The following is an 18873-nucleotide window of genomic DNA, read 5'->3' on the forward strand; positions in this document are numbered from 1 at the left end:
TAGGGAAATTGACCAGAATAGCTATTGTGAAATAAGGTATTCTGCAATTATTATTGCAGAGTAGCTCCCTGTATGGACACTTTGTTCCAGAATAAAAGTAATTTTATGCTAGAATAATTAGTGTTCTTCCAAAGAAGAATAAATTATTCTGGAATAAAATCAGTGAGTAGTGTCTCAGTTTCCCTATCTATAAAATAGGAATTCCTATATAGGTTTAATTAAAGTTTTTAAAGTTCTTTGAGATCTTCCTGCTATATAAGCATGAATATGTTATATATGCTTAATCTCAGTGCCCCAACTCCGTTCCTATGGTGCTTGCGGACAGATTCTTACAAGCCCAAAAAGTCACAATCAACATTCATTGCTGTCGGTGGGTTGTGTTGTTGAAGGAAAAACTCGCTGATCAATGAATGCAACTGTGATTGGAATGGACACATCACATGGGAATGACCTTGTCTTCTGACCTTTTGCTGACAAAGGGATGGGACATCACTTCATTTGGAATGCTTAGGACCTTTCAGGAAATGATAATCTAAATACAATATAGGCATGCAAGACAAAGGCTGGAGAATTTCAAAGTCCTTGTGAAGTAAATAATACTTTTAAAAAACAAAAAATAGTGGACTGATTTTCATAGGTGCTTGCATCTGCCATTAACTTCAATCATCATAAAATTTAAATATAAAAGATGTATTAGGGCTTTATCCTCAGCTAGTCTATATCTCAATTAGTGTATGCCTGTTCTCTGCAGTCTATTGTCAAGTGCTCTGTGTAGTTTTAAAAGACTTGAGCAACAGGGCTTAGATAAGCACTCAGAAACTACAGTGATGAGCATGGTAAAACAGGATAGATAGATAATTCCTCTTTTCTTGGGGAGATTATTCCACTAATTTTACCATTAGGACTTGTATTTTCAGATACTCATCTTAAATTTCCTTTTATTATTTATGTCACAACTCCTCGGGCTATCCTAAATAATCCTTTTTTCTCCATGGTGTTTCAGACACTTGTAGACAGCATTGTAAGTCTTGCAAAGATCTTCATTTATAAGTATGAACTGAAATACATTAGAACAGTGAGAGTGAGGTGGCAGATGTTTTGTGAAGCGTTGGCTGAGAAGTTAATATTATTCTTAAGATTTTGGATGACAATCCTAGCAGAATTGGCTGCAGTTTTGTCAATCCTGTTGGTCAGACTATAAATTTGAAACCAAAAATGGCGAATCACAATTTAATGGCAGGGAACATGTCTAGTGGTTAGAGCAGCAAACTCAGATCTGTCTGCAGTCAGGATTTCACCCTATGTGCCTGTTATTTAGTTATTTTGCAAAGGGGACCTGAGCATACGAAAAGTATTTCAGTTGTTCCGTGAAAAGCAATTTTTATAGTCAGGTCTCCTGCAGCTTGAAAATCAATTCTAATGAGATGGAAATCTGCTGTGGTTCCCTCATTGTTGCAGTGGATAGATTTCAACGGATGAATTCCAGTACCTAGATGTTTGGGTATGAAAAGCCAAGAGAACACTTCCTAAGTAGAAGGGAATATGAACATTATGGGCCCAATAACACATGTCCTTACTCAGCAAAACTCCAGTTGTTTGAGTAAGGACTGCAAGATTAGGCCCTGTAAAATTTGACAATGGGAATGCAAGTTTACAAAGACTGTCCAAAATAGTTAGGCCCAAAATTCAAAGTCTTGCTAAAATGGAGTGGGGGAGGGGGGGCAAACCTGGCATAAATTGGTTTAGCTCCTATAGCTGACTATGACAGTTTACACCAGCTGAGGACAGGGCCGAGAGTTGTTGTTTTTTTAAATCTAAGATCAATAGAAATATTTACATTAATTACCAAAACATCAAATCATAACAGATTTTTGTTCAGAGGTACAAAAGTTCGGCAGCCTGGGAGGCAATTTTTAATTGGATCTTGAAATAAATAGAGAGCAAGGGAAGTTGATTTATTATTATTTGTATTATTATAGAATCTAAGAGCCCTAGTTATTGAACAGGACCTCATTGTGGTAGGTGTTGTACAAACACAGAACCAAAAGATGGTCCCTGCCACAAGGAGTTTGCAATCCAAGTATGAGACAAGAGATAGATTAAGGGCTCGTCTATACTTAAGACGCTGCAGCAGTGCCGCTGTAGTGCTTCCGTGAAGATACAACCTACACCAACAGGAGGGGTTCTCCTGTCAGCATAGGTACTCTGCCTCCCCAAGAGGTGGTAGCTAGGTCAACAGGAGAATTTTCCCATCGACTGAGCACTATCTGTACTGGGGGTTAGGTCAGTTTAATTGCCTTGCTTAGGAATGAGGATTTTTTACATCACTGAGTGATGTAAGTGCCTAATTTCCTAGTGTAGACCAGGCCACAGACAGGGGAGTAAAAGTGAACAATGGACAATATTGGTCAGCCTTTGTTCAAAGATGCAGTTGGTGGTGTAGCTGATCCACTTTTTGTATATATGAAGGTGTCCAGTGCTAAGGAGTCTAGAGAGCTGGGAATGGGAAAGGCCTTAAAGAAGGGAGTTGCAAAAGTCAAGGTAATAATAGTAGAAGAAGAACTTGATGAGGAATTCAGCAGAAATGGAGTTTAAGCCGCAGCATTTACAATCAAACGTTTAGCCCGTGTCCTATTTGCCACTAAAAAATCTCTTTGAAATTTCAGCATTGTTACAAAGCTATATAATTCTTAATACTTGGTCTAAAAGTTACAGATTTTTGTGACTTTAAACCCCAGGTTTTCTGACAAGGTAATGTTTTTTTTTCCAAAATGTAAAAACTGTATTATTGTAAGAATAGCTTACTTTTCATTTCAATATTTTTTTAAAAAACAAGCATCTAAACATGTGACAAGGTAAGGACAGTTGTCTTTTAGAACTTTTCTTTGAGATAACCCTTTAAAATGAAAAAGGGATGAAGACAAAAAAGCAACCAGACTCATTGGCTCCAGGCTGACCGATGGGGGAGGGGACTGACTATATTTGTCAGGTAGGATTCCAAAGATGTGATTGGCTCCTTTGGAGAGACCTCTGATGGCCCTTTTATAAAGTAAAAGCACATTTTGCTATTTACTCCCCAAACACATTCGGGGAGGGACTGAGAGCCATCTTGAGAGTTACAAGATGCAGGATATTCAGATGTTTGACATGTGGAAGGACTATCTGGGGCTGGCAAAAGTGGTGGAAGAGATACAAAAAAAGCAGAATAAATGGGACAACTTGCAGGTGACTGCTGTCTCTGAAGATGAGGTAGACAGTCCCACATTCAGAACAGACCTTTCCCCAGTGACTCTGACAGGAAATTCTCTCTGTGTTTTTTGCAAGCACAATGGAGAGTCAAGGAATATTTATATGGCGCACAATTTAAAAGACAAGAAGGGACGGGTGGAATGTCCAATCCTGCGTAATTACATCTGCCCCCAGTGTGGGGCCACACAGGATAAAGCTCACACCAAACGATTCTGTCCCCTGACCCAGAAGGGATACACCTCAGTGTACAACTGCTCCTCCAGGAATTCAGTGGGAAAGCGGGTGAGTCGGTCTCCCAGTGCCCCTTCTGAAAGGAACAAGGACGATATGTCATCCCTGCCAAATGACTTTTAAAATGGAAAGGCTTCAGCTCCTGGACTCCATGCTCAGGTAACGTTTTATTTCCCATATTTTTTGCTGAGAATCTAGCTATGCCACTTAAATTTGAAAGTAGTCCTGCTGCTGAACTCTCATAAGTAAAAAATGTTTAATGTCAATAACCTCAGCATTATCAACCCCATGAATATATGTGGGAAGTTCATGACTCAGGCATGCATTCCAGTGATAACAGCTCCCTGTCTGAAATTTCCAGAAGAAAGAGAGGATTGCACTGTGAATAACACACAGGACTGAGAGAAAAAGTAGACTTCAATTTTATTCCTAGCTTTAGCCCACTTATGGCTCTGTCTACACAACAGATTTTAATGGCATTGTAGCCAAATCAAGGATCAACTGTCCTGTAATTACAGGTTTCAGAGTAGCAGCCGTGTTAGTCTGTATTCGCAAAAAGAAAAGGAGGACTTGTGGCACCTTAGAGACTAACAAATTTATTTGAGCATAAGCTTTCGTGAGCTACAGCTCACATTGTCTCCCTGACTTGGGTTACAGTTGCAGTGTAGACAGGATCTAACTTGCTCTGGGATCTTGTTGGGCTAACCACTTCACCTCTCTGCCTCAATTCACACATCAATAAAACTGGGATAAGTCAACAACTTCACAGAGTGTTGTCAGGCTAATTTTGCTACCACAAATGGATAATCACTGGGTTTTTGTCCTCTCTACCTAGGAGGAGGGGATGTTTTGGGACATTGTTACAATATCATGGACATGTGTTAGTACCCACATATCCACAAATTAAACATTTAGGACCAGATTTGGCATTCAGTTCCACCAATGTAAATCCAGAGTAACTTTCGTTGACTTTTTCTTCTCTACTGCAAAATAAAACACTCATTAGTTAATCCGTCTCATTGCTGAGCCCTGAGCTTCTCTGTGAATTTTCTGGGGAAAAGTTTTCCATGTGTTTAATGTAATAATACATTACACTTCTATTGCTCTTTTCATCTGAGGAATCTTCACAATCCCCTTCTGAAATGGATAAATATTATCTCCATTTTAAAGATGGGGAATCCCAGGCACACAGAGATAAAGTGAACTGTTCGTTTATCCAGTGAATCAGTAGCAGAAGAGAGAATAGGATAGAGCCGCCTACTTTCTTCCTGCTTTAACTACTAAACCACACTCTTCCCCATAGCTGGGAATATCACTCAGGAATCCTGATGCCTTGTCTCCAGGTTTAACCACTGCGAGAAAATAAACCTAGAATTCATAGAGCCACACATTTTATGACAAGGGAAAATGCTTTTAATACTAGTGAGAAAGGTTTCAGAGTAACAGCCGTGTTAGTCTGTATTCGCAAAAAGAAAAGGAGGACTTGTGGCACCTTAGAGACTAACCAATTTATTTGAGCATGAGCTTTCGTGAGCTACAGCTCACTTCATCAGTGAGAAAGGGTAGGCTTTGATTTTTTTTTCAGTTGCTGTAACTTTAAAGAAATGGCCACAGGATGGTAGTATTGACTAAGAGAGAGAGGGCTGCTATAATTTATAATGACTGAGACCAGAACTACACAGTTGCACCAATTTAAATACTGAAGGCATGATTTTAAATTAAACTGATTTAGTTAAACTGGGGCAACACTGTGTGTGGCTACTCCTATATCGGTTTAAACTTGGCTTATAGAAATTTAGTTTGCACCTGTGAGGGCTTGTCCACATGCAAAACGGTAGATACAGCTATGTCAACAGGGGCTTCCCTCGAAGGTCATGTAACTAACTTTGGGTAGGTGGTGCTCCTATGATGTGGCTATGCTAGTATAGTCTCTGTAGTGTAGACACAGCCTTATGTTGGTTTAAACAAGGTTTGTTTTGGTTTATCTTAAGTCAGTTAGGACAGGTTTAAGCTGAATCCCAATAAGCTATTCTTAAACCAAAATAAAGCGGTTTCCGTCAGGTTAAATCGGTTCAAGTCTGCATTAGCTGGTGCAAGCTAAATCAGTATTAAGTATGTCTAAATCATTATGAGTGTTCTCATAGGCATTTACATAGTATTAACATAAATGTTTTTTTTTAACTGACTAAAAGTGATTCAACTTGTGAGTGTCACAAGCCTTGACTCTGAGAATTATTTTGCTCCAGGTCACTGGTATTTATGATAAATTTTTCAACTGCAGAACTCAAAGCGATTTTTTTTTATAAAGCAGCCATGAAAGGATTATAACTCCCAAACAGAGGACCAAATCCGGAAATCCTTACTCAAACTTTTACTACTGCAGAATTCTGGGTTTTGCCTAAGTAAAAACTGAATAAGGCCTTATATACACAAGGAAGTTGCAACTGTTTAAAAAGTGGTTTTTCGTTAGGTTTAGGAATTGGTTTAATTCAAAACAAGCTGATAGTCTATAGGATAGTTTGGGTTAAGAAATAAGTATCAGGTAGATTTTGGGCCTAAACTAGGCTTAGTGAGAGGAAAACTGAAGATGCTAGTGTGAGAAAGTTAGAGATAAGTTGGAGACAGAGTGTTGTTATGTGAAAGTAAGAGTTAGCAGGATGGGACCCAGGGTTATGTTACCATTACGTTTTGGTTATAACTGATTTAAGCAAGGTTTTTAATGAATGTTTTATTAAAATATTACCTATATTGATAGAATGGGAAGGACATTGGTGCAAATGTTAATTTAAATAATAGGTAATGTAAAGAGCCAATAAGAAGGTGGTGGAAATATAATTATGGTAAATGGCAGTTTAATGCTAATTAATATTTATAATTGAGTATAAAAGGAGAAGTTTTGCTAAATTGCAAAGGAGCTTCAATTAACATCAGAAGGGTATCATTAGGTTCCAGGATTATAAGGCCCTTCTTCACTCTGTTGTCAGTGGAGCTGATCACCCATTGATACACAATCTCATCCTTGAGGTGAAGTATAACTGTAATATTGTGTAAATAGTAATTGAATTCTGCTTGCTTATCATTTTCCTTTTAAATAGAGTTTGGTTGTATCATTCCAAGTGTCTCCTTATGTCCTCTACTAAATAAATTTTCTGTAACCAACGTAGAGGCTTGAACCCGAAAACTGAGTTTGGTTTTATTGCATCCTCATTTTTAACTACTTAATATTAAGTTTAACAACTTAATATTAATTGGAAACATTTCAACATAAAGGTTACAAGAGGTTCCATACCCTTAAACCAAAAATCAGAGTATCCATACAGGGGTTTGCACTAGGTTAACTAAACCAGTTTAAAATAAAAACTTTCGTTCAACTGATGCAACTTTCTCATGTAGATAAGTCCTAAATTGGTCAGGATTTAGCCCAATAATTACATGTTGTGCTCTGAGGAAAAAAGGGGTGTAGAATTACATTTGCTTAATTTTTTTCAGGTCCCAAAGAATGAGGCATCTTTTTCCCCTCACCTTCCCAACTCTGCCTCAGGTGATGTCCCTCCTCTGGCATTTCAGGCATCTGCTGCTCCAGCTGCATCAACAGTAGAGGAGGATGGCATGGAGGAAGCCAAAGAGATATCATGAGTAATGCAGGCAATGTGGGGAGAGAGGTCTGGGAGCCGGATTCCATCTGGCTCTTGGAGTGAAGTGGCAAATAAGGGGAGAGAGTATGGAGGTGAATTCTCCCAGCATCATTAACTTGCCTACCATTCTACAGGACCATTTTACCTTTCTATTCAAGACAGATACCTGCTTTGGCTTCCATTGGATGTTCCAGTTCATGGAGGGGTAAGACTTACACCTGGGAAGCTGATGGCAGATGCCTCAGTCTTTGTGCAATTATGTCATTCAGTTGAAGGGAATGAGAAAGAATATCAACAAAATAGTCCTGGCCTGAAGACTCCGACAGAGCACGCTGGCCATTTGGGAAAGCTCACACAGCAATCCAATAGCTCTTAGAAGCTAGGTGTTCCCATATGTGAGTTGCGGGGGCATTAGGTAACAAGGTTAATAATTTACCAGCTAATGTTAAGTGGGTGAGTGTTTAAGAAATGATTGTTTTTCCCTCACAGAGTCTCAAGTCTTCCTGCCTTTATTTTCTTTGAAAATTGTTTTATATGTTATACATATATATTATTTTATTTGCCAGTTATTTCTGAACGTTATTTTATTTGCCAGCTTTTGGTTGTCATTCTATTGAAAATGTTATGTTGTTTCACTCGTAAAAAAATGTATTGTATCATTCTGTCTTTTATTTTTAAACCAATGGTGCATGACATTACAGGGATAATGAAGTACTGAAATGTTTGAAGACTCATCCATGGATTATGAAGATTGTGTTCAACTAGAATTGTTTTTTTTATTGCACACAGAATGAAAAGAGGAAAGAAAATAAATAGTATCAACATTCAGGTTTGCCATCCCTTATAGATTTAAAACAGCTGGTAAACAGTTTCACTTTTAATTCAAGGACCAAAGTTTTGCATAATTTATACCAGAAAAATACAGCACAAATCCAGGCTGTTGCAGGGTCATAGGACTGAAAAGAGCACCTCAGTTCTGGTTTCCCCTGAAAACATGAAGAAAGCCTGCTCTGCAAGGGCTCCATAGCAGAAGTGACGGAGGCCTGGCCTAGATAAGGATGAAAGGTATGTTGAAAAATCTAGGACCTTAAACACATGCTAAACTGATTGAGATGAAGTCTTAAGTGGGGAGACTAGGGTTTACCTTGAACAGTTTAGCATGTATATGCTGCCTTGTCTACCCTAGGCTTCTCAAACATGGTAGCTAGAATGGCTCAACATTTCACCTTTAAATTCTAATCTGGACAAGGTTGGAAGGGAAAGATCAAGGGTTTACAACAAGAATTTGAGCATACAACTGTTTTTTTTTAACTCTGTACATGTGCCCTTTGGGGAGGCAGGAGATGGGTGGATATTATTCCTGTAATGCAATCAGCCAGTAGCCAGCAAGAATTTGGCTCTAAGACACTGGGCCTTATTCTCATTTATGCGACAGCCTCATTACTCCATTCTGGCAGTGAAAAAGAGACTTAACATGGCTAGAGTGGTGTCAAGGGGCCTTAGTGTAAATAAGAATAAGGTTCAAAATGCCAAATGTAGGAGAGTAAAAGCAACACCAGAACAGAATAAAACATCTGGCCATTTAAACCGTTAAACCAAACAATGCTATTATTTGGTTCTGATTTGATGCACAGTCCTAGATCTCCTTCCATTTTTTTACTGCGTACAGAATATTTGTCGTTCACTTCAGGGCATGAGCAATAAACCTTCCCGACTGTCTGCTTTTTCTGTACTTCAGCCTCTTTAAAGACTCCAGATCCCTGTGGGTGTTCATTATCAGTCGACTAGAAAGAATGAAAACAAGATGTGTTTCACATTAGCAACAAACTTCTCCACACAGCTGCAGGAATGAGATTCCAAATATCTTTTAAAAAAAACCCACTCTTATAAAGATCACAAATTTGTCCTTCATTAATCTGAACACTCTATAATTCACATACTGGTTTTCTTTCCCTTGCAGATCACCTTTAATTGAAAGAACAGGTTTGTTGTGTCTTTCACAAAGAGAGATTTTCTCCAATATATTAAATAGGTACAAATAAGCAAAAAATCTTAACAAAGCATTAGGCCCCATTCAGCATAAACATGTGCTTACCTTTAAACATGTGAATAAGGAAGGGATTGCTCATTTGATTAAAGATGAATAGGGGCCTAAAAGTAAAAACTCTTCAGATTTTATGGTTTGTTTACTTGCACTTATTTAATTCAAATTCCTGAATAGGGAGCTTAAATAAATGAAATCCCTTCCCCTCTCAGGCCTTGTCTTCACTGTGATAAAAGGAGTGGGGGGGTTTAAATCATGAAGGCAGGAAAAGTATTTTAACATGTTATCTGCTAGCGGCTGACCGTGGACAGTCTACACTAAAAAACTAACTAGTAGAGATTAGGATTTACTTTGATCAGCTAACCCACGTTAAAAAGAAAGAGATCTTGGAGTTATTGTGGATAGTTCCCTGAAAACATCCACTCAATGTGCAACGGCAGTAAAAAAAGCTAATAGAATATTGGCAATAATTAGGAAAGGCATATATAATCAGACAGAAAATATCATATTGTCTCTATATAAATCCATGGTATCCCACATCTTGAATACTGGATGCAGATCTGGTTGCCCCATCTCAAAAAAGATGCACTGGAATTGGAAAAGGTACAGAAAAGGGCAAGAAAAACTATTTAGGGGAATGGAACAACTTTCATGAGGAGAGGTTAAGACTGGGATTTTTGAGCTTGGAACAGAGATGACTAAGGGGGATATGATAGAGATCTACAGAATCATGACTGGTGTGGAGAAAGTAAATAAGCAAGTGTTATTTACTCCTCTTAACACAAGAACTAGCAGTCGCCCAATTAAATTAAAAGGCAGCAGGTTTAAAACAAACAAAAGGAAGTATTTCTTCACACAATGCACAATCAACCTGTGGAACTCTTTGCAAGAAGATGTTGTGAAGGCCAAGACTATAACAGGGTTCAAAAAAGAACTAGATAAGTTCATGGAGGATAGGTCCATCAATGGCTATCAGCCAGGATGGGCAGGGATGCAAAACCATGCTCTGAAGAGTCCTAGCCTCTGTTTGTCAGAAGCTGGGAATGGGTGACAGGGGATGGATCACTTGATGATTATCTGTTCTGTTCATTCCCTCTGAAATACCTGGTATTGGCCATTGTCTGAAGACAGGCTACTGGGCTTGATGGACCACTGGCCTGACCCAGTATGGTCATTCTTATGTAATTACAATTTGCTGTATGTACACTAGGATTTTGGAAAAAGTATCTTTTTTTTCCTAGCAAAGACAATGCCATAAACTTTGACCCTTCAATCCCTGTGTGGTTTGCAGCAGAGTGTGTAGTAAGGCTGTTACACTCCAGCACAAGTGTGAATGGAGGTTTGTAGCATAAGTAATCTTAAACAAAGTCTTTCACAGTAAGCAGTAGTTTCAACCTGCTGGTACACAGGAGTGATATGTTTCAGAGTAGCAGCCATGTTAGTCTGTATTTGCAAAAAGAAAAGGAGTACTTGTGGCACCTTAGAGACTAACAAATGTATTTGAGCATAAGTTTTCGTGAGCTACAGCTCACTTCATCGGATACATTCAGTGCACCGTACAAAAAAATCTTAACAAAGCATTAGGCCCCATTCAGCATAAACATGTGCTTACCTTTAAACATGTGAATAAGGAAGGGATTGCTCATTTGATTAAAGATGAATAGGGGCCTGAATGCATCCGATGAAGTGAGCTGTAGCTCACGAAACCTTATGCTCAAATACATTTGTTAGTCTCTAAGGTGCCACAAGTACTCCTTTTCTTTTTAGGAGTGATATGGTAGCCTCACAGTAGCTCGGTCATTAGTGCAGGAGTCCCTCTCCTGTGCTCCCTGCTCTACTAATCACTTTTTAACCTTGCCCTTATGCCCATGTAACTGTGCACATGCCTTGTGCAGGTTCAATCTCTTACAGGGCATACAAAGACCTGGACATTTGACACTAAAACAAACCAAATCTCTGAAGCTGTCTGTATTATAAAGCGCAATGAACCAATCCTCCTATCCTTCAGTCAATAATCAAGAAAATCACATGCTGTGAAGAGTTCTACATGCACCATCCCTGATACAGAAATTATGTTCTTACTTGAGATTAGAGAGCTCAATAATCAGACCACAAACAACATCTGTTGCATCTTCCTCTTTGGTGGGCTCACAACCCCCCTCCATCATCTCAACCCTGATGAAAAAAGGAAGGAGAGAAGAACTAAAATAGCCCTAATCACCAACACATCAGTACGCACTCAGCTAAAACATTAGGCCTGATTCTCATTTATACTAAGGCCCCTATACAGTATATGGCTAACTGCAACTTACTCCCTCTTTAAGGCTTCTGTACACTGCCAAAGGGGTAAAAGGGCCTTAGTGTAAACAAAAATCAGGCTCATTATATATTGAGGCTACCTGTACACTTAAACTGCTGCAGCTGTGCTGTTGTAGCACTTCAGTGTAGACACTCACTATAGTGATGGGAGGGGTTCTCCCATCACTGTAGTTAATCCTTGAGAGGCAGCAGCTAGCTTGACGGAAGAATTCTTCCATCAGCCTAGTACTGTCTACACTGGGGATTAGGTTGGCTTAACTACATCACTCAGGAATGTGGATTTTCACACCTCTGAGCAACGTAGCTGGGTTGACGTAACTTTTCTACTATATATATATATATATATATATATATATATATATATAGTTTCCATTTTTTCAAGCTCTTCAGATATTTTTTTTTACTTATGTTCTTGTTTTCAGAAAAATCAGAATGAGGTTCTAGGAAGAAAACTGTATTACAGGGATCGGCAACCTTTGGCATGTGGCCCGCCAGGGTAAACCCCCTGGTGGGCTGGGCCGGTTTGTTTACCTGCCAAGTCCGCAGGTTCGGCCGATCGCGGCTCCCACTGGCCGCAGTTCGCTCTCCCAGGCCAATGGGGACTGCGGGAAGTGGCAGCCAGCACATCCCTTGGGCCACACCGCTTTCTGCAGCCCCCATTGGCCTGGAGTGGCAAACCGCAGCCAGTGGGAGCCACGATCTGCTGAATCTGCAGACGCGGCAGGTAAACAAACCGGCCAGGCCCGCTAGGGGGCCTACCCTGGCAGGTCGCATGCCAAAGGTTGCCGATTCCTGCTGTATTACCTATACAATGAAAAATTTCCTATATTTGGTATTTGACCAGAAACTAGTATCTCACATTGCTACACATCACTCATCTGAAAGGATTCCATCATGCCTTGCAAACTATAGTAATGACTTTGTCCACCCATTCCAGAAGAGTATGGAACAAAACAGTTAGAAGCCCTCAGCAACATTATGCAATAGTTTAGGGCAGGAAGTAAATATTAGATCCATTTAAAACTGCAAGGGAAGTTTTAGGTAGGCAAAATGTAATTGCCCAATTCCAGATTGTCCCCAACTCTAATCCATGTGTAGAGCACACCTCTGCATGCGAATCCACTATGCCATCTCACACCTCCTCCCCCCCATAAGGAGGCTAGTACCTACATATTTATACATGGATACTTATCATATAGAGTGGCAATGACAGAGCGTCTGTATAGCTCTAAAATCAGGACTACAGCCAGCTCACACTTTCCATTCTTTCCATGATAGATTGAAATATAATTGAATCTTGTTATCCCTTCTTACCAGAAATGTTCCTAGTACCAAAGAAGTCCATTGAAATAACAGTTATTCTATTTCCAGTAGTCAGGATTAATATGTACAGTCCTGGACTGGTGAAATGCAATATTGCTTAGTCCAGAGCATGAATCTATGAATGGAAGGAACATATTGAAAATACGGTTTCACATTGCTCAGTAGGAAGTCTCCCTACCTGGGTTGCAGCTTGTTTGGGTAAGATATATTAATGATTGGGACTGGTATGTTTGGACCACGCCGTTCTCTTTCAGGATACAGATCACTTTCAGGGATGGAAGGACTGCAATTACTATCCACAGAAAATGGCTGAGAGGGAGGAAGTTAATTCAAAAATAGAGAAATGCTCTGTATAAAAATTTAATCTGACACACCAAGAGAAGTTGCTTAATGCACCACTGGGAAGTGCTCAGATATTACGGGATGAGTGTGGTATAAAAACCTATATAGAATAGAATAGTATAGAATAGAATTCCGATGTGTAGTCATCCCTCTCTCATGTTCCATGCCAAATTAAAACCAGGAAAGAGGAAATCCTATTGTTATTTTGCACAAAGTTTGCACATCCTGGTATAATAACAACAATAATTAATAAATTAGTTATTAAGCAATCAGTGATGAGTACAGGCAGAACTCTCATGTAGGTATATTCTTTAATGAGTTGCCCAAACTGTGCTACACTAAAAGCCTCATTGGCAACTTTTAGGGAGCCCAAAGGCTGTATTTAGGCCCCAATCCTAAAGAGCTCAAGCTGTGCAACCAAAAATGGAGGCACACAAAAGTAATGGTCACTTTTGAAGATTTTGCCTATTTATCAGTTTTATTCTCACCCTGCAGCTTTTGGCATTTAGGGGGAATGTGGCCAAAAGCTACATTTTAAGACTGTAGGCTGCATTTGGCCAGCAGGATGCATTTTGGATAGCTCTACCCTAAGGTAGCATGTTTTAAACAAATGCCACCAAGGCTAAAAAAGTGTGTGGGGGTTGATTCTGTTCTTAAAAGAAATATTTTAAATAAATGCCCTTATCAGAAATGCCTTACCCAATGGGTCTATATTTAAGCCCCAATTCAGTAGAACACTTAAGCATGTAAGGAGTCCCATTTAACTTTAAACATGTCACAGCTCTAGTCAAGCTCTCTCTTCTGCACACTCACCTGGCTGTAGTGTTTGGGTCCCACCATGTTGGACTCGTGCTTTTAAGCTTCCTAAGTCTGAGCAGAGTCCAGGCACTGCCTCTGGCTTTGGGTTTCTAGGCACTTTCTCAGGTGTAGATCCTCTATTCTGAGAGCTGAGACCAATGGTATAACTGCCCAGGCTCTGTGACTAGCTCCCCAGACTCCTCAATACACACAACCTTCCCAGAGCTACAGCCTTGTGGGCACCCTCATTTTGAGGGACACGCGATAGTTGAAGCATATATTGGACAGACTTTGCAAAGATTTCTAACACAATTTAAACAGCACAAGAGATATATGATATAATAATAAAACATTGCCTCAGTTTTCTCACCACTCTTGAGTGTTCTTTGGGATATGGTCAGAGTCCTCTAGGTGTCCCCCTCCTGCACATGGCTTTGCCTCTAAATCATATAATCTCTCTCCTGCAGCTAGCTTCCTTCTTCCTCAGCTGGTCCTTCAGTCATAAAGGACTCCTATGAAAGCATGAGCCTTTGTTCTTCTCTCCTACCCAAGCTTCCTTTCTGGCTTTATGAGTTTTTATCTCATAGTATTAACACCTGGTTTCTTTTCTTTTCTTTTATCTCATAGTATTAACACCTGGTTTTCTCGTTTTGGGGAAATTCCTCTGTTCAAACCCCTTGTCCCCTTCACTGCAGACAAACTTGGTCAACCCCATTTCCCTGGGCATTCAGTTACACAGCATTTTCATAAAATCAACCAGAATTTGTAAGTTATCAGCAGATACTCCAAATTGTCACAAAACACAGGAACGGTCCCTCTGACTTCCAATGGGATTATTCACATGCTCAAAATTATACACATGCTTACATGTTTTGCTGAATTGGGGCCTGAGGTAGGCCTAATAAAATCTCATAATGTACACTATAAACTGATCATAAAAGAGGCCAGAAAATTTGCATCTATATATACAATTCCACATTTGGCCAGGTGCATTTTGAATGTAGTTTTCCTTTGTATGCTAGGTGGGCCCAATTCAGTTCAAAATGGGTATGTATGCTCAACATTATTGTAACTTGACAACCAATTTACCTGTTGCAGTGGAAATTCAATTCTGTTATCTTCAAGGACACTCTGTAACTGGTTGTCAGGCAACAATTCTAGATCCAGAGAAAGTGCATCTTTCCAAGGTGAGCAGGTTTGGTCCACGGGGGAAGGATCCCTCAGTGCACCACTAGGCAAACCTGTATCTGCTGCAGAAAGAGATTTCCAGCCACCTGAATTAGCATCAGTTTCTCTTTTATGATTGAGTATCACCTTTTCTCTTTCCAGTTGCTCAAGAACATCTATAGGGGAAAGACAATTTTCCATGGGAACAGGGTCCATCTTATTTTTCTCACAAATGACCATTTCTTCATTGTTTTTTACGTTCAACGGGAGGCCAAATGAAAGAGGAGAAGATTTTATTCCTGCCTCTGGAACAATCTCTGTATTTGACTGTTTCACTTCTAATAAATTAGGTCTTGCGTCACAGATACTAACTGGTGACTGTTTCCTATCAGGCCTCACCTTCTCATTTCCATTTTCTTTCCACCACTCCAAAGTGATGTAATCTTCTTGATTGTTCTCACATATAAAGCTATTATCAATCAAGAGGGTTGAAGCATTTGGGTCAGATTCTTCTCTGGTGCCTACAGATGTCTCACTCTTCTTTTCTGCCTCTTCTTTGCCTGTATCACTCTCTCCAGTGTAAAACGCTGGTTGCAGTGAGGTGTTGCTGCACTCTGAGTGACCACACCCTTCAGTTTGTAGGCAGAATAGACTGATTGGTTCAATAGCTTGTATGCTTTTTGATTCAGTAACCTCTACATCCATCTTCAGATCAACAATCATGGATTGAGTACTACTAAGAAAATCCTTCCCAGAAATATCTTTGTCTTTGTCACTGCTGATTTTCTCCGAGACTCTGCCGCTGTTGTGAGGGCTGCTTTGCTCTGCAACTTTACCACTTTGCAGGCTCTTTTGCTCCAAGACTCTGCCACTGCTCTGTGGGCTGCTTTTCTCTGTGACTTTGCAATTGCCTCTTTGCTCTACTACAACTTCAGCACTTATGCATGGACTACTTTGCTGTGTGGCTTTGCCACTGCTTTTTGAGCTGCTTCGATCTGCAATTTTACCAGCGCTGCACAGGTTGCTGTGTTCTGCAATTTTGCCACTGCTGTGAAGGCTGTTTTGTTCTGCAGCTTTGCCATCTTTGAATGGACTGTTCTGCTCTGCTCCTTTGTCACTGCCACTTTGCTCTTCTCCTCTGCCCCTTGTGCATGAGTTGTTCTTTTCTTTATCTGTGGTGAAGTTTAAATCTACTAAAAATTGAGGTTTAATTAGGTTGCTCTCCATTTTGCTTTTGATGCTTGTATCCATCAGATCTATGACTTCCCCATGAACATTTTTAGTATCTTTTTCTTCTTTAACAAAGTTGTCTAATTTTATGGCAATTTCATCCTCCTCTGTAGGTTTCTTTTGGTCCACATTCTCAAGGCAACTATTCAGAAGGTCTTCATTTTGATTGCCTTTACCTCTGTCAGAAATTCTGTGTTCTCTTAGTATACTACAGCTCACATCCTTTTCAATGGGGCATTCAAGTGACCCTAGAGATAGGTTCCTGTTTTCATGACTGCCTGCATCCTTATGATATAAAGTATCTAGAAATAAGGGAACAAGTTCCACGAAGGTGTTTTTGTCACAGTGGTCTTCTTGTAAATTAAATGCTATCCCTGTTCCTTGGTGAGAATCACCTACCATAGCAGCCTCATTGCTTATGTTTTTAATCTTGTGCTGGTTTTGAGTTTTAACATCCAGCCCTTCACTAGTACATTTCTGACAGTGAGAAATTACCGTATCTCCAGCTTCTTGCACTTTGGTCCCCATCAACTGAAATGATTCTGGTGGGAACTTTGCTTCCTGCGTATCTGCTTCTGAGGACTCACATGCCGGATTGCTGTCTGTGCACTGGAGATTAGACTTTAATATTTCCTGAAGTCTGTGCATCATTAGTGTCTTGAAGGAAAATAACAGAGCAACGTCAGTATTTTCCAGTCTATAGATCTCTACTCCAATCTATACAAACAATTACCAGGCAATTTATAGGAGCTGTGCACTGAATTCAGAGGATATTTACAAAGGTGAAAATTATATGTAAGTATGTGATAAAGTTAATAATAATCAGTTGTTCCCAAAGGTGTCTGAAAGTCCATTAGCAGACAATGAAAAGTAGTGGGAGCTAATCCTCAGATGGTGTAAACTGGCATAGTTCCATTGAGTTTAATATACACTGACCCAGGATCTGCATGAGGCTTTGTCCTCTCTCTCTCAGAACAGTTTTCTGAGGCCTGATGAATCTCCCAAGGACCCCTGCCAACAGCAGACTGTGCCGCAGTTCACAGAATTCAGAAAGATTTTTAAATACACCCACTGAACAGCTTTCCCTTTTTTAGTCCTCCTGGATTTATTACTCCCATTTGCATGGGAATATATAGTAGTTGTTCCACTCTGCTGAGCCAACTTACACCATGGAATAATTTCTCAAGGGATTTAGTGGAAACCCTGTCGTTGAGTCATTTAAAACTGAACAAGACAAAGCACTAGAAAAGAGATTGCATAGCAATCTTACAGGCCTAGTTAAGAGGAAATAGACTAGAGTAGATGGACCTAACAGGTTTTTTTTCCCATCCTTCATATTTATGGTTCTACAATAAGCAGAGCCAAGATTTATTATATCTTGTTGGCTGGTCAATTACTGTATGTTACTGACATCAGGAAACATTTTCAAAAGTGCCTAAGTAACTTAAAAGCCTAAGTCTCATTTTCAAGAGTAACTTTGACACTTAGAAGCCTCTAAGTCTCATTGAAAGGGACTTCAACCCTAAGTGCCTTTTGAAGAAGGGACTTCGGCTCCTAAGTCACTTAGATGCTTTTGAAAATTTCGTGCATAATGTTTTCATTCTCTTCATATCTGGGCAAAACTTTTGGAAGAATCAAAGGGGTTCATTCCTGGGCACTGTTCCATTGAACTGTGTTGCATGGAATATGTTCATCTTTAATTACTAATATGAAATAAAATGTACTTTAAATTTTAGAGTCAGAAGGAATTATTTTGCTAAATGTTCTCCAACATATAACAACAAGAGGTGCCTGTAAATTGTAGGTGCTCTTGTATATAACTGCACATGCATTGGTAGGGCTGTCTAACATGTTAATTGATGATCCAGTGCTGTACCTGTTCTGTTTGAAACCCTGCTGCTTCTCCATCATTTCTCTCAGGTGTTTCAGTCAAACCTTTCTTTGGTTTTGCAAAGACTGGCACAAACTTCCCTGCTGAATTCTACAACCAAGTTCAATAACGATGAGTGTAAAGGGTGGTTATTACCAAATGTACTAAGTAATACAGCACTCTGAGCAACCCTGACCGGAGCTCCCTCAGATCAGACACTTTCACTATTGATTAGAAAGATAACAAGGGAATGAATTTATCTGGTTTTATAATCCTGTCTAGTTAAATAATGCAAACCAACCCATTTCAATCTACCAAATAACATGTCAAGCCTGAATCTAAACTCACATAGGCTGTATTTCAAGGAATCCCTGTTGAGGTTACAGGGACAAACCATCCCGATGAGTCAAAAGAATAGTAAACATGGCAAGCGACCAGCTTGGCTTAATGGTGAAATCCTAGCGGATCTTAAACATAAAAAAGAAGCTTACAAGAAGTGGAAGGTTGGACATATGACCAGGGAAGAGTATAAAAATATTGCTCGGGCATGTAGGAAAGATATAAGGAGGGCCAAATCGCACCTGGAGCTGCAGCTAGCAAGAGATGTCAAGAGTAACAAGAAGGGTTTCTTCAGGTATGTTGGCAACAAGAAGAAAGCCAAGGAA

This window comes from Natator depressus, chromosome 20, assembly GCF_965152275.1.
Source record: "Natator depressus isolate rNatDep1 chromosome 20, rNatDep2.hap1, whole genome shotgun sequence".
NCBI lineage: Eukaryota > Metazoa > Chordata > Testudines > Cheloniidae > Natator > Natator depressus.